This window comes from Terrapene carolina, unplaced genomic scaffold (genome assembly GCF_002925995.2).
Source record: "Terrapene carolina triunguis isolate 2854851 unplaced genomic scaffold, T_m_triunguis-2.0 Scaffold740, whole genome shotgun sequence".
Classification (NCBI taxonomy): Eukaryota; Metazoa; Chordata; order Testudines; family Emydidae; genus Terrapene; species Terrapene triunguis.
Genome location: NW_020665091.1, coordinates 3,994,421 through 4,009,782, shown reverse-complemented (window position 1 = coordinate 4,009,782; position 15,362 = coordinate 3,994,421). Strand labels below are relative to the sequence as shown.

General features: G+C 51.3%; 1 protein-coding gene across 1 annotated transcript in view; it reads right to left on the bottom strand.

Moving 5' to 3' along the window:
• ACRBP (acrosin binding protein) overlaps positions 1 to 15,362 on the bottom strand; it is a 92,655-nt gene that overhangs the window by 74,607 nt on the left and 2,686 nt on the right. The gene's annotated exons all lie outside the window — the stretch shown is intronic.

Sequence of the window (15,362 nt, the reverse complement as noted above, 5' to 3'; positions counted from 1 at the left end):
GGGGGGGGGGGCGGTCAGGGGCCAGGGAAGGGGAGGTTGGGTAGGCGTGGGAGTTCCGAGGTCTGTCGGGGTGGTGGTGGATGGGGTCCAGGGGCTATTTAAAGGGCCCGGGGCTCCAGCTGCCTCTGCCGCCCCAGGTCCTTTAAATAGCCGCTGGAGCCCTGCCGCTTCCCCAGGACTCCAGCAGCTATTTAAAGGCCCGGGGCGGTAGAAGCAGGGGAGCCGTGGGCCCTTTAAATAGCCTCCAGAGCCCTGGGGTACCGGGGGGCTCCAGGGGCTATTTAAAGGGCCCTTGACTCCAGCTGCCTCTGCGCCCCGGCCCTTTAAATAGCCCCCGGAGCCCCGGGCTGCTGCTGCAACCCCGGGAGCAGAGGGGGGAAGAGAAACTTGCGGGTTCTGAGGAGGGCAGTAGGGGGCAGGACGTGGGGTGGGGTCGGATGGGTGGGGGGGGGGAGACAGGCACGTGGGACTTGTACTCACCGCGCAGTTCCCTACCGGGTCTTTGGTGGCACTTCGGCGGCGGGTCCTTCACTCGCTCCAGGTGAAGGACCTGCCGCCGAAATGCTGCCGAAAACCCAGAGCGAGTGGACCCGGTAGGGAACCGGTTCGTAGGATTTTGGGAGCTCATCACTGCTCGTAACCCCAACAAGGCTGGGCCCAGGATTCCTGGGGGACTCGACCCCCAACCTTGCTGTGGTCACTTAGGTCAGGGGTTAGGGTGTCCCAACTCCAGGGTGCTCTCTCTGCACTGGATGCTTTCCTGACCCACTGATCATTACATACGATTTAAAGCAATACAGTTTATTTAATTAACAATTAGTTTAAAAAGGAATAAGGAAAAATGGGAAAGGTTGAAGGAAACACATCACCCCGCTCTGTGGCAGTGAACATCACAGTGTCTCTGGAATGTCAGTCTGTTCCTTGTAGTAGGTCCCAGGCCTCCTTCCCAGGCCCTGGCTGTGCTGCAGGGATACTGTGGGTCAGACCCTTGCTTTGACGGTGGCCACATGCTCTCAGGCTCTAGGTGACAGGACCCTTCTTCCCAGCGTCGCCCCCGCCCTGTCAGGGTTACGATCCCCCTCCAAGTCTGGCCTTCAGGGCCTCTTGGCTGAGGTGTCTCCCTGTGCTGGGCCCACTGCCCAGTGTCCCCCTCGCTCTCCCCAGCTGCTCACCATACCTGGCTCCGGACTGCTCCACTCTGCCTCAGCACGGCTGCTGCTGCTGCTCTGCCTCCAGCTCCCTGGGCTGCTTCTCTGGCCCCTCTGGCTCTGGTTGCTACAGCTCTGCTCCCAGGGCAGGTCTGCTCTCTCTGGGCTGTGCTCTGGCTTTGGGGCTGCAGCTCTGCTCCCAGCAGCTTAGCCTGGGCCCCTACTCTCCTTAGCTCGGCCCCACTCTGTCTGACCCAGGCAATTCCAGCTCACACGGAGGATGGGACCCCCCTGGCCTCCTGACTCCTTGATTAGCCTGCCCGCCCTGTCAATCAGGCTGACCTGGAGCATTGGCCACTCCCCATTGCCCTTGGGGACTGTCAGTCTCAGGGCTTGTCTACACTTACCGGAGGGTCCGGCGGCAGGCAATCGGTTTTCTGGGATCGACTTATCGCGTCTAGTGAAGACGCGATAAAATCGATCCCTGATCGCTCTGCCGTCGACTCCGGAAATCCAGCGCGGCAAGAGGCGGCAGCGGAGTCGGCGGCAGCGCGGCAGCAGTCGACTTTCCCCCATCCTCACCGCCAGGTAAGCCGACCTAAAATACGCAACTTCAGCTAAGGTATTCACGTAGCTGAAGTTGCGTATCTTAGGTCGGACCCCTGCTGTAGTGTAGACCTAGCCTCAGTGTCCTCATTTCCCATCGACCCTTCCCCTGTTTGTACTGGGAGCTAGCCAACCAAAACATCCCCACTGAATGTTAGTAAGGGGATAACAGTCCCCTTAAATAAGCAACATGGTACTTATATAAAAAACAGGCAAACTGCCTGCATACTGATCCCTTACGCCTCCATAAACCTCTACAACACTCCCATTATTTTTTTTTACAAACAACAGAAGGGATCCTGCCAAAGGCAATGTTCTTTTCTGTTTAGATGTTAAAGATGGTTTCTGTCTGGTACACTTGACGAAGAAAGCACCTATTCAACATCTTTCTGGCCTCTTTGGGCAGATCTAGATGGCTATGAATGACATTTGGCTTTAATCTCTGGTGCCAGATTCATGAAGTGCAAGAGGAACTTGAGGTGGTTAATGTAATTGCAGATGACAATTTGGTTGTGGAGACTCCCTTGACGAGGCACACACGGTATTCATGCAAAATAGTAAAACTCACATAGGCTCAACAGTAAGACTCTCATACAACATAACAAGGGAAAATCCCCACTTTGTCACAACACCTCTCCTAGGTCCTAACATGCAAAGAACCTGTAACTATGTGATTCCAGTGAATGTGGATTGGAATAATCATTATTGCATGATTAGCCTGTAGCATGTTGCCACTGAGACACTCTGCAACAAAGTGTAATTATACTTAGGCCTGGTCTACACTAACCCCCCAAGTCGAAGTAAGGTACGCAACTTCAGCTACGTGAATAACGTAGCTGAAGTCGACATACCTTACTTCGAACTTACCGCGGTTCAGACGCGGTCCACACGGGGCAGGCAGGCTCCCCGTCGACTCCGCGGTACTCCTCTCGTTGAGATGGAGTACCGCAGTCGACGGCGAGCACTTCCTGGTTCGATTTATCGCGTCCAGACCAGACACGATAAATCGAACCAGGAAGTTCGATTTCCAGCCGCCAAACTAGCAGCTAAGTATAGACCAGCCCTTAGTCAAAGAAGAAATACTTAGGCATTGTTTCTGCATCCACCAGGTTTGCACAGTATCTCCTGGGATGTGATCATATCCATGTGGACACAGACCTGGGGGAATACTCCTTCCCAACCTCACATATGGTGATCATTGAGTAAGAACCAGCCAGCCAAGCATCTGAGAGAGAATGCTCGGTGCCACCTCAGATCCCTGGCCCACCCTGCCCAGTGTCCCATCTCCAGATGTGGCCATCCCTGATGCTTCAGTTCAGAGGAAGGAGATAAAACCAAAAAAAAAAACAGCATACATTGTGGGGGGAGGGAACCAATTCCTTCCTGACCTCTGTTAGTGACTCATTGAAACCCTGCGGTGTGAGCTTTAGGAAGATTGGTCCTGCTTGGAGCAGGGGGTTGGACTAGATGACGTCCTGAGGTCCCTTCCCACCCTGATATTCTATGAACATAAGACATAAACCGAACTGAACCTTAGGGTTGTCAAGCCCTACCCCATCACTAGCAACCCCATCATACAATCACACTCATAAATTTGTTCAGCTCTCTCTTAAAACTAATTAAGTTGTTTGTCCCCACAACTCTTATTGGGAGGCTGTGCCAACCTCCCCACCCCCCCCACCCCGATGTTTAGAAACTTCTTCTAATTTCCAGCCTGAATTTGTTCACAGCCAGTTTATACCCAATGTTTTTGTTCCAACGTTGTCCTTTAGCTTAAGTAGCTCTTCATCCTCCCTGGTGCTTACCCCCTAATGTATTTATAGAGCGCAATCATATCCCCTCTCAGCTTTCTGTTGCTAGGCTAAACAAAAAGTCTCTTCTCATCCATTCCCCTGATCATCACAGTAGCTCCTCTCTGCTCCTATTCAAGTTTAAATTAATCTTTCCTGAATATGGGTGACCAGAACTGCACACAGTATTCCAGATGAGGTCTGACCCACGCCTTGTACAATGGCATTAATCAGAGCTAGCCTCAGTGAAATGGTGCCCTGGGTGAACTTATATTATGGCACCCCCGTGGGCATCCCACCCCATCACCCCCACAGCTCCCCCCATCACCCCTGACCCCCACAACTTGCCCCCATCACCTCCAGGCCCCACTGTCTCCCCCACAGCTCTGAGGGTTATTTTTGGGGGGGGCAGTGTGTTTGTTGGGAGGAATGTGAGTGTGAGAGAGGGGAGTGTGTGTGTGTGCGCCTGAGTGACTGTGTCAGCGCACTGTCTCTTTAAGAAGAGCATTCAGGAGCCTGAACAGCAGCACTGGCAGCTCCCACTCTGGACCCAGAGGCACCAGCACAGACATGCTCCCCCTGACCCCCACCCCAGCTCAGCAGAGCAGAGCCTGGGTACACAGGTGGGGGGAGGGGGATACGCCAACATCGCCCCCCTCCTCCCAGTGGCGTAGCCAGGATCTAAGAGCAGGGGGAGCAAACATAAAAAAGGCGCCCCCCCCTTGGCTCCTCCTCTAGCCACGCCCCCCTTGGCTCCTCCTCCGGCCGCTCCGCGCCTCCCCCCTTGGCTGGTTCCTCCGGCTGTGCCACCCCCCCATTGGCTGCCGGCCACCATGCTGCACCCCCCCTTGCTCCTCCGGCCATGGCTGCTGGCCCGCCATGCTGTGCCCTCCCCCCACTCTGCCTCCTCCAGCCGCGCCCCCATTGGCTGCGGGCCACGCTGCGGGCCGCCCTGATGCGACCCCCCCCTGCTTCTCCGGCCGCGGCTGCCGGCCGCGCTGTGCGGGCCGCCCTGCTACACCCCCCACTCGCTCCTCCAGCCGCGGCTGCCAGCCACGCTGTGCGGGCCGCCATGCTGCGCCCCTCCTCCGGCCACCCCCCCCATTGGCTGCCGGCCGCGCCGTGGGCCACCCTGCTGCGCCCCCCCCTCGCTCCTCCGGTCATGCCGCCCCCTCCCCATGGCTCCTCTGGCTGTGCTGTGCCCCCTTGCTTGTGTAAGCAGAGTCAGGATGAGCTCTACCCTGACATCTGGTGGTGAATTATGGCGAGTGTGGAAAAGAACTCCAGGGGCTAATCTTGTTTGCATAGGCACACTCACTCGCCTGGCATGAAACAGCAGCAACTGAAAGTGGTTACTTTGGCTGGTGTGGGATCCCCAGTTTCTCTGTTATTGGGGCAGGAAGAATAAAGTTGTGTTACCCTGATTCTGTGAATCAAGGCCAGTGGAACTGTTGTATGACAGAAGGACTGAGTGAGTCCTTCACCATTACCTAAGTAGCAATTGCTTGACAAGGGGCATGGGTTACAAAACCCAGTGAATTGAGAGAGGATGGGGACAGGTAGTTGTACCCGATGGTATGCCCCCCCCGAGGGGTTGAAACACCAATTGCACCACCTCCTCTCTCCACTGTTGAATGTCAGAGCTAACTTTGATTCCATTAGGAGTCTAGTTACAGGCTGCTGAGCTGAATTCACTTTGGGCCAATGGTGTACCAGCACTGAGGCTCCCCTACTATATGAGCTGCAATTGCTAAGAGCTGAAATCACAAAAGAGCTAAAGTTATTAAGAACTGAGATCACTGAGTGTGGTGTTAACTAGTGGGGGAGCCTGAAGCTATATTGCTCAGCAGCTGGCGGAGCAATTTGTGGGGACGACCGGAGGAGCAGCGAGCGGCGTGGAGCCTTGCGGGGCCAGTTGGAGTGGCCCAAGGAACGGCGAGCGGAGCTGTTTGCAGGGACGGCTGGAACGGCTCACAGGTCGGTGAGCGGAGCAGCTTGTAGAGTGGAGCAGTTCGTGGGATGGCAGGAAAGTGGACTGTTTCGTGGTGAAGGCTGCGGCGGAACCCCCACGGAGAAACAGACGGCTGGCCAGCCTTGGATCACGTAAGGTGCCCCTTAACACCCTGCGTGCCCCCCCCCATTTACTCTGGGGCTGCACTGACCAGGGGCAGAGACTTTGGGGGTTGTTGGACTTTTGGGATTTTGGGTGGTTGCTGGACCCAAGAGACTTTGGGGACTCTGGGTGATTTTTTGGGTTGCTGGATTCAAGAACCAAAGGGAAAGGACACAGCCCAATTTGCTGGGGTGGGTTTTGCTCATGGTTTGTGTTATGAATCCTGTTCGTGGTGTTTTTCCAATTTTATGCTGATGTCGTTTACCTCATGTTATTAAACATTTTCTGCTACACTCAGACTCCGTGCTTGTGAGAGGGGAAGTATTGCCTCTTAGAGGTACCCAGGGGGGTGGTATGTAATTGTCCCAGGTCACTGGGTGGGGGCTCGAGCCGGTTTTGCATTGCATTATTGAAACGGAACCCCTAGATACAGAACCCGGCCCTTGTTGCTGCCAACTTAGATGGGCAGAAGGGTTACACTTAGCGCCGGCCGGCGCACCACTTTTTGAAAACGTGCTGAGGGGAAGCGGCCGCTTCCCCTGCACCTCACTAGCTACACTACTGCCTCCTCCCCCCACACGCTCTGCACAGCAGACAGGAGGAAGGCTCCAGGTCTGAGCTTGGCCAGGGGCAGCTCCATGGGGGGGGTGAGGGGGGAGGAGCAGCAATGACTGCAGATGGCAGTGGAGCAGGGGCATCCCTGCTTCAGAGGAGTTACCTGGCTGGTACATCTGCCCCCCTGCAGGTCGGTCTGTCCCTCTTCTCCAAACACTGCCGTGCCTGCCTGACTGCCTCTAAGCCTTGCTGGCTGGCAGCAGGTCAGGTGGGTGGGAGGTACCAGCATGGTGCCTTCTTGAATACCGCGCCCTGGGCGGTGGCCCAGCTTGCCCGTCCCTAAAAGCAGGATCTGAATAAGTCCCTATGTCTACTGGAAATGTCTCACCTAAGACACCCTAGGATCACATTTGCCTTTTTCACAGCCACATCACATCAGTGGCTCATAGTCATTCTGTGATCGACCCACACAACCAAGTCTCTCTCCTCCTCTGTGGCTTCCAACCGATGAGTCCCCAGCTTGTAGCAGAAATTCTTATTATTAGACCCTAAGAGCATGACCTGGCACTTTGTACTATTGAATTTCATATCCCATTTCTGTCACTCTAGTCTTCAAGGTCATCCAGACCTTTCTGTATAATATTCTGAACCTCCTCTGTATTGACAAAGCCTCACAACTTTGTATCATCAGCAAATTTCATTAGCATTCTCCTGTGTTTTGTGCCAAAGTCACTAATAACATTATTGAAGAAGATTGGTCCCAAGACCAATTCTTGAGGAACTCCACCAGTAACCTCTCTCCAGTCCGATAGTTCACCTTTCAGCACAACTTGTTGCCTTCTCCCCTTTAGCCAATCCCTTATCCACCTTACAATGCTTGGACTGATCCCCATCTTCCCTAATTTAACTAACAACATCCCACGTGGTACCGTGTCAAACGCTTTATTGAAGCCCAAGTATATTAGATAAGCACTTTTCTTATCTAAAAAACAATCAGTTATCTTCTCAAACAAGGAAATCAGGTTAGTCTGGCATGATCTGCCTTTGCTACACCCATGTTGCATTAAATCCCTTTGACCATTTACCTCCATTAATTTACTTATTTTTTCCTTCAAAATTTGTTCTAAAGCCCTGTGTGTTACTGAGGTCAGACTAGTAGGTCTGTAGTTGCCCGGATGACTTTTTTTCCCTTTCTTAAATATAGATACAACATTAGCTACTGTCCAGTCATATGCTACTACCCTGAACAGATAGATGTATTAAAAATCCTTGCTACTAGACTCACAGTCTTGTGAGTCAATTCTTTCAGTGTTTTGGGATGGAAATTATCCAGCCCCCTGATTTGAGAGCATGCAGAACAGAGAAGGAGTTTCATGAGGAACCTGAACACATCACCCAAGCCAAATTCCTTCATGTGACAGATAAGTGGTTTCTGCAGACACAGTGCTTCAAATACTCATAGAATCATGGACATGCAGGGCTGGAAGGGACCTCAGTTGGTCATCTATGACTCTGTTGACAGAGAATCTCTCCAATCATAGAAGAAAACAAAACTAAAAAGTAAACAGCACTGCATGTTTCAGAATTTGGTTAAGCTCTCTGTTACAATCACACTCTGGCAAACAAGAATCAGGGTTTTGTTTGTTGGTGCCTTGTTCCACTCCAAATAGTGGGGCTGTGCTGACAGAAATGGTTACTAACCTGTCCCATAACTGTTGTTCTTCAAGATGTGTTGTACATGGCCACTCCACTTCAGGTGTGTGCACGTCTAGTGCACAGTTGTCAGAAATTTTTCCCTCAGCAGTATCTGTTGGGGTGGCACTGGAGCCCTCTGTTGTTTCGTGCTGCTGTGCAATGGCATAAAGGGCAGAGCTGCCCCCAGCCTCCCTTAGTTCCTTTCTTACTGGACAGACTCTGATATAGCGGGGAAGGAGGGTAGGTCGTGGAATGGACACATGCAACACATCTCAAAGAACAACAGTTACAGAAAACGTTAATAACAGGTTCTTCTTCTTTGAATGATTGCACATGTCCATTCCACTTCAGGTGACTCACGAGTAGTTCCATTTGGAGGTGGGATCTGAGTCTACATGAGTAAAGACTGAAGAACCACATGTCCGTACTTGGCATTATCTCCAGACTGCTGAGAGATGGCATAATGTGAGGCAAAGGTAGGCACTGAAGACCAAGTTGCTGCTTTGCAAATGTTCAGAATAGGCACTTGGGCCAAAAAGGCTGCAGAGGCTGCATATGCCTTTGTTGAATGTGCTAATACTCTGTTTGGAGGGGTTACATCGGCAAAGCTATAGCACAAACGTATGTAAGAGGAGATTCTATGAGAGGAGACCGGACAGTCCTTCATCCAGTCTGAAATTGCCATAAACAACTGTGAAGATGATTGGAATGGTTTAGTCCTGTCCATGTAAAACGCCAATGCTCTCCTGACTGCTAGTGTGTGAAGTCTCTCCTCATCCCTATGAACATGAGGCTGAGGGAAGAAAGTTGCCTGACCCTGATTAATAAGGAAGAGAGACACCACTTTGGATGAGGGTGTAGGCATATCTTGTTCTTGTAGAAGACTGCAGACAGAGGTTCGGACTCTAGAGCTTGTAACTCACTGTCCAGGTTCATGCAAATGCTCCAAACTTTTTAGAAATCTGGCTGTCGTAGGATTGGAGAAAGCTGTGATAGCTGCCAGGTGGACCTTGATGTAACTAATGGCAAGACCTTCCTGTTTCAGGAATTACAAATAGTCCAACACATGATGGATCAGTGCCAGGACAGGAGAAACACCTTTTTGCTGGGACCAGATGTAGAATCTCTTACACTTCACCAGGTAAGTATACCTAGTAGAAGGTTTCCTACTATTTAAAAAAAAAATCTTGAACTCCCTTTGAACAAACGTTCTCCTGAGGCGCTAGCCACAGAGCATGCAGGCTGTCTGGTGGAGACCCTGCAAGTTAGGATGGAGGAGGCTACCATGGTCCCGAGAGATCAGGTCTGGGTCCAATGTAATGTCAATGGAGCTCTATCTGAGAGGGTCAGCAGAGTGAAAAGTCAATGCTGTTGAGGCCATGCTGGAGCTACGAGTCTGACTCAAGCATGTTCTTGCTTGATTTTCAACAACATTCTGGGCAGGAGTGGAACTAGAGGAAATGAGTATAGGAGCTTGTTTGTCCAGGGCAACAGGAAAGCATCCATGAGACCCCCTGGGCTGTGACCTGCTCGAGAGCAAAACTGATGAAACTTCCTGTTGACTTTTGTTGCAAACAGGTCTATTTGGGGAGTGCCCCACCATTGGAAAATGAACCTGGCAACATCTGGGTGGAGGGACCATTTGTGGTGAGAAAGATCTGCTTAATCGGTCTGCCAGATTATTGTGAACACCTGGAAGGTGAGAGGCTTTGAGTGGATTGAGCTGGCAATGCAAAAAGTCCCACAGCCTCACTGACTCTTGGCAATGCTCCTACTAATGCAGCCCAATATGCCATTAGCCTTCTTGGCAACAAGGGCACACTGTTGACTCATATCCAGCTTCTCGTCCACTGTAATCCCCAGGTCCTTTTCTTCAATACTGCCGCTTAGCCAGTTGGTCCCCAGCCTGTAGCAGTGCATGGGAGTCTTCTGTCCTAAGTTGCACTTGTCCTTGTTGAACTTCATCAGATTTCTTTTGGCCCAATCCCCCAATTTGTCTAGGTCACTCTGGACCCTATCTCTACCCCCCAGCATATCTACCTCTCCCCCCAGTTTAGTGTCATATGCAAACTTGCTGAGGGTGCAATCCATCCCATCATCCAGATCATTAATCAAGATGTTGAACAAAACCAGGCCCAGGACTGACCCCTGGGGCACTCCACTTGATACCGACTGCCAACTAGACATCGAGCCGTTGATCACTACTCGTTGAGCCTGACAATCTAGCCAGCTTTCTATCCACTTTACAGTCCATTCATCCAATCCATACTTTTTTATCTTGCTGGTAAGAATATTTTGAAAGACCGTATCAAAAGCTTTGCTAAAGTCAAGGGATATCATGTCCACTGCTTTCCCCATATCCACAGAGCCAGTTATCTCATCATAGAAGGCAATCTGGTTGGTCAGGCATGACTTGCCCTTGGTGACTCTATGTTGACTGTTCCTGATCACCCTCCTCTCCTCCAAGTGCTTCAAAATGGATTCCTTGAGGACCTGCTCCATGATTTTTCCAGGGACAGAGGTGAGGTCTGCAGTTCCCCGGATTCTCCTTCTTCCCTTTTTTAAAGAGTCTTGCATCTGTGCACTATGTTTGCCTTTTTCCAATTGTCCGGGACATCCCCTGATCACCATGAGTTTTCAAAGGTAATGGCCAATGGCTCTGCAATCACATCAGCCAAGTCCCTCAGCACCCTCGGATGCATTGCATCCGGTCCCATGGACGTGTGCATATCCAGCTTTTCTAAATAGTCCTTAACCTGTTCTTTCAGCACTGAGAGCTGCTCACCTCCTCCCCACACTGTGCTGCCCAGTGCTCGGGGAACCCGCTTGGGGACCTGCTGTGGCTGGGGGAGGGGTGCCCCTCCCTTGGCCCCCACCGAGCCCGGCTCCCCAACTCCCCTGGCCTCAACTGTGCTGTGGCGCAGTCTGGGGCGGCCCATCCCCAGGCGCGGCCAGGGCACTCAGACCTCCTGGGGCGGCACAACCAGAGCAGCCCGGACCCAGCTGCAACCAGGGAGGCCCGGCCTGGACCTGTTGGGGCTGGGGGGATGGTATGCCTATCCTGCAGCCCCAGCCCCAGAGCTGCTGCGGCAGAAAGAGGCACCTCTCCCCCCAGTCCAGGTACTGTTGCTGTGGGGAGAGAGAGCTGCAGGGAGTCCTCTCTCCCTTCTGTAGCTCCTGAGCACTCTCCTGCACCCCAAATCCTGCACCCCCACCCGGAGCCCTCGCCCCCTGCACCCAACTCTCTGCCCCAGCCCTGAGCCCCTCATCCCCGGCCCCACCCCAGAGCCCTCACCCCCCAGCCAGAGCCCTCAAACCTCTGCACCCCAATCCTCTGCCCTAGCCCTGAACCCCCTCCCACACTCCAAACCCCTCGGCCCCACCCCCACCACATGCATTTTGTTATGTGCACCAATATGGAGGTGATGTGTACATCACCTTCATATTGGTGCACATGGGTGGGAAAAATTAGAGGGAACGCTGGTTGCCTCCTCCATTCAATAAGGGTCCCACACTTTCCCTGACCTTCTTGTTGCTAAGGTAGTTGCCATGGTAGGATGGGCCTTCAGGTCTAAAGCAATGGCCAGCATCATCTGCAATCATAACTGGGGAAGGAAGGTCTTGGCTTTCGTAGAGTCCAAGGCTGCTTCTATAAATTCTGTCTCTTGTATAAGAGACAGGATTGACTTTGCTGTGTTGATGAACAACCCTAATGCATTGAAGGTGGATTGGACAACAGTCATGTTGGACATCACCTAAGCCTTGGACCATCCAAGAGGGAAACACTTGAATTCCCAATTTTCTGAGGAACAGTGGCACCACCGCCCTCTACTTTATGAACACATGTGGGGCTGCAGACAGGCTAAATGGTAAGACTGCAAACTGATAGCGGCACTAGTTGACCAAAAACCTGAGGAATTTCCTGTGGCTTTGATGTTTTGCCACATGCAAATATGCATCCTTTAAGTTGAGGGTGGCATACCAGTCTTCAGGATCCAGGGAGGGAATAACAGAAGCCAGAGGGACCACATAAAACTTTATTTTCTTTAGCTATCTGTTGCGATCTTGCAGGCCTAGAATGAGTCTGAGACCCTCTTTTGCTTTTAGAATTAGGAAGTATTGAGAATAAAATTCCTTTCCTCTGTGAAATGGAGGACCTTCCGTTATGACTCTCAACCAGAGGAGAGATTGCACCTCCTGAAGGAGAACTACCTCTTGACCGTGGCCCCTGAAAAGGGATGAGGAAAGGAAGTGAAATGGGAGGATAGAAATAAATTGAAGGATGTATCCCAATTAAGTCTATACTTAAGACCCACTGGTCTTCAGTGATGCAGGACCAAGCATTTAAGTAGTGGGATAATCAGCTGGCAAAAAAGGGGTAGAAAAGGTTTGCACTCTGGAAGGTGGTAGGCTGTCCTTGACAAACATCAAAATGTTTGCTTAGAACTGTCATTCTGTCTGTCTGAACTAGGAGCTGCTGCAGAAAACAAAAGGGTTGGTCTTCTATAACCTCCAATCTTTTTTCTCACTAGGTCCTGGTTCTGAGGCATGAAAGAAGGATAATATGGCTGTGGAGGCGAGATCTGCTTTTTCTTTGGGGAAGGTGTATCAATGCCCAAAGATTTGAATATCGCCCTGGAGTCCTTGAGTCTATGCAGCTTGTCATCAATCTGCTTAGAGAAGAGCAATGACCCGTCAAAGGGCTGTAATACTTTGGTCTCATTTTGGTTGTTGGGTTTAGTGAGCAGATGCTGGGTGGTGCTGGTGGCCTGTGATATACAGGAGCTCAGACTAGATGATCTTTTGGCCTTAAACTCTATGTATCTAAAAGGTCGCAGGAGCAGTGGGTGCTGGAGGAGCCAGATCCACGTAGAACTCTGTTTGGATGTGTGAATTGACAAAGACATGGAAAATGGTCCCACAGTCAGACAGAGCCTTCCTGTTAAGCTTCCTGTTCCTGGACTGATCCACAGCCATCTTAGTCAGTGCCAGGAGGAGGTCCCAGGACTATGTGGAACCTTAGATCAAGTGGGCAAAAATAAACAGATGAAAGGAAAATTGCAGCCCCAGCCTCTCACTACAAAGGGTTGGATGTTGGAGGAATCCATGAAATACAGTAGCAATGTGCCTATGCTCACAACTCCAGCTTACATCACTGATGGATGGTGGAACCAGGATGGAATATATGGAGGATCTGCCAGCTTACATCACTGATGGATGGTGGAACCAGGATGGAATATATGCTCTCCTACCAGGGGCCTTCCATCCACTTGGGTCCCTGGGGGAGGGAGTGCAAAAGAGCAAGAAAATGGATGATATGGAGCATTCAATGTATGAAGATGTCCCCTGGGCATGGCTGAGAGGCCTGCTCAGGTGATGTGTGGAGAGCAGCTGCGGGGAGTTGTCATGGAGCCAAGGCCTGACTGACTCCAGCAGCTAGGAGAGAAGGGTGGGTTGGATAAGTCTTCTCAGGGGACCCATTTGAGGAATGTGAGAGAGGTAGGGGACAGGGCAGCTTTCACTGCCTAGAGCATACAACAGGAAATGTGAGTGTGGTGGGCAGCCCCATGCACTGTGCAAGCATGGTGGGGACCATCCAGTCTTGCCAGCTGTAACTTATGAAAGGGAATATATGACAGGGTTGCCTGCAAAAGCAGAGGATTTGGACTCAGTGATCCAAGAAATCCCTTCTGGTCCTGTGTCCCTCTATAGTCCAGGAACTCTTGATTCTGAGGACCAACTTCTGGTCAACTGAAGAGACCACCACCAGCACATGAAGCTGGAGATTGGGCAGGAGGGGCTCTAGGAGAAAATCCTCAACTCTCAGTGGCTACAGAGGACCTGGCTGCAGAGACCAGCTTTCAGGTCCTGGTAGAAGGCTGGCAACTGTGAGAGGTCTAATGGGAGACCCCTTGGGTTGAAGTCAAAGAATAGCTGGTCATTTCAGAGCCCTCAGAAACAGTGGAGAAAAGCATGCTCCATGCGGGACTAGAAGCATCCTACAGGAGCTCTGCAGGACCTGTGTAAAGTACAGTCTGACCTGTCACAGCTAGACTGAGGTCTGCCCACTTGGGACAGTAGTCACGAAGCAGGAGTTGGAGGAATCGCAAGTGCCAGGTCCTGTAAGGAAGAGTCTGGGTCAGAGTCAGAGACTGGAGATCAGAGGTAGTTACCAGGCTGGAATCAGGAGGCATGCATCAGGATCAGAGTCAAGCTGGAGTAGGAGACAGGCGATCAAGCAAAGTCTAGCATTACAGCAGGCCAAAGTCTGTACAGCTGGCCAGGCAACTTGCTGGGGCAACCTCTGGGGTTAAATAGGGTGCTTGGCCAATCAGAGGGCTGCAGGGTACCATCAGTCTGGGTCTTTTGGGAGATATCTTGCGGTGCCTATCCTCCACAGTGCTCCCTGGCTCTCTCTCTACACGGCCTCCTGGTGGCACTGTGGGAACATCAACTGTTCTAGGCTCTGCAGACCTGGGTTCTAGTCCCTGGTTCTTTACAGCCCGAAAGCCCTACTCTCTCAGAGTAGGCTTGGCTTTGAACAAAGACCAGGCCCTGTTCACCCTCTCCCTGAGGGAGGATTAAAGGCACCATAGTCAGAAGGAATCCAGGACCTATCTGTTGAGACTAGCTAAGGTGTTTGGCACCCTCCCTTGTTGGAGAAGTCCTTCCATGCCTGTAGTCAGCTGAAAAGTGAATAGCAAATACTTTAATGGGCTTGTTATCTAGCATACAAAAACTACAAGTTGTTACATTTGTGTATATTAAGGGTGTGGTATTATATCAAAACTGATATTATGTAATTAAAATCTGTATTATAATGATGCATATAGACAAGGAGGCAGAATTAAGGTTGCTTATTCAAACTTTTCTTTAGCATTTTCTGACTTTTCAGTGTTTATATTCATAACTAATATATTAATAACATATTTTTGTAATTTTAATTGTCTAGGGTGTCTTTCCTCAAGAAAAAATGAACAAAGAAATTATCCCAAGTGTTTCAGCTGCATAGATATAATTCAATTTGAATCCTTCTGTACACTGTTGTAGGCTAAAGTTATTACAGTTATTTGCAGGGTGCTTATGCTAGGATGGCATATAGATTGATTTATAAATTTTTTATGCAATGGGATCTGAGCCACTGAAATGCAATATCGTTAGAGCAAGAGACAAGCAACATCAAAATCTAGGTTTATCAAAGGCCTCTGAAAGCAATTGTAACAACATCCTGTCCTAAACCCAGCCTCTAGGTGGAAAGTACCAGGTTCTGTAGGCTGGGAATATCAGGCCAGGTCAACAACTGAATCATCAGTAAGAGCAGCCCAGCCAGGGCCGGCTCTGGCTTTTTTGCCGGGGGGGGCGGCCGGAGCCCCTGGGGGAGGGCGGCGAGCCCCGGCGGCGGCTCCGGTCTCCCCCCCAGCGGCCAGAGCGCCGGGGGCAGGGCCGCGAGCCCCC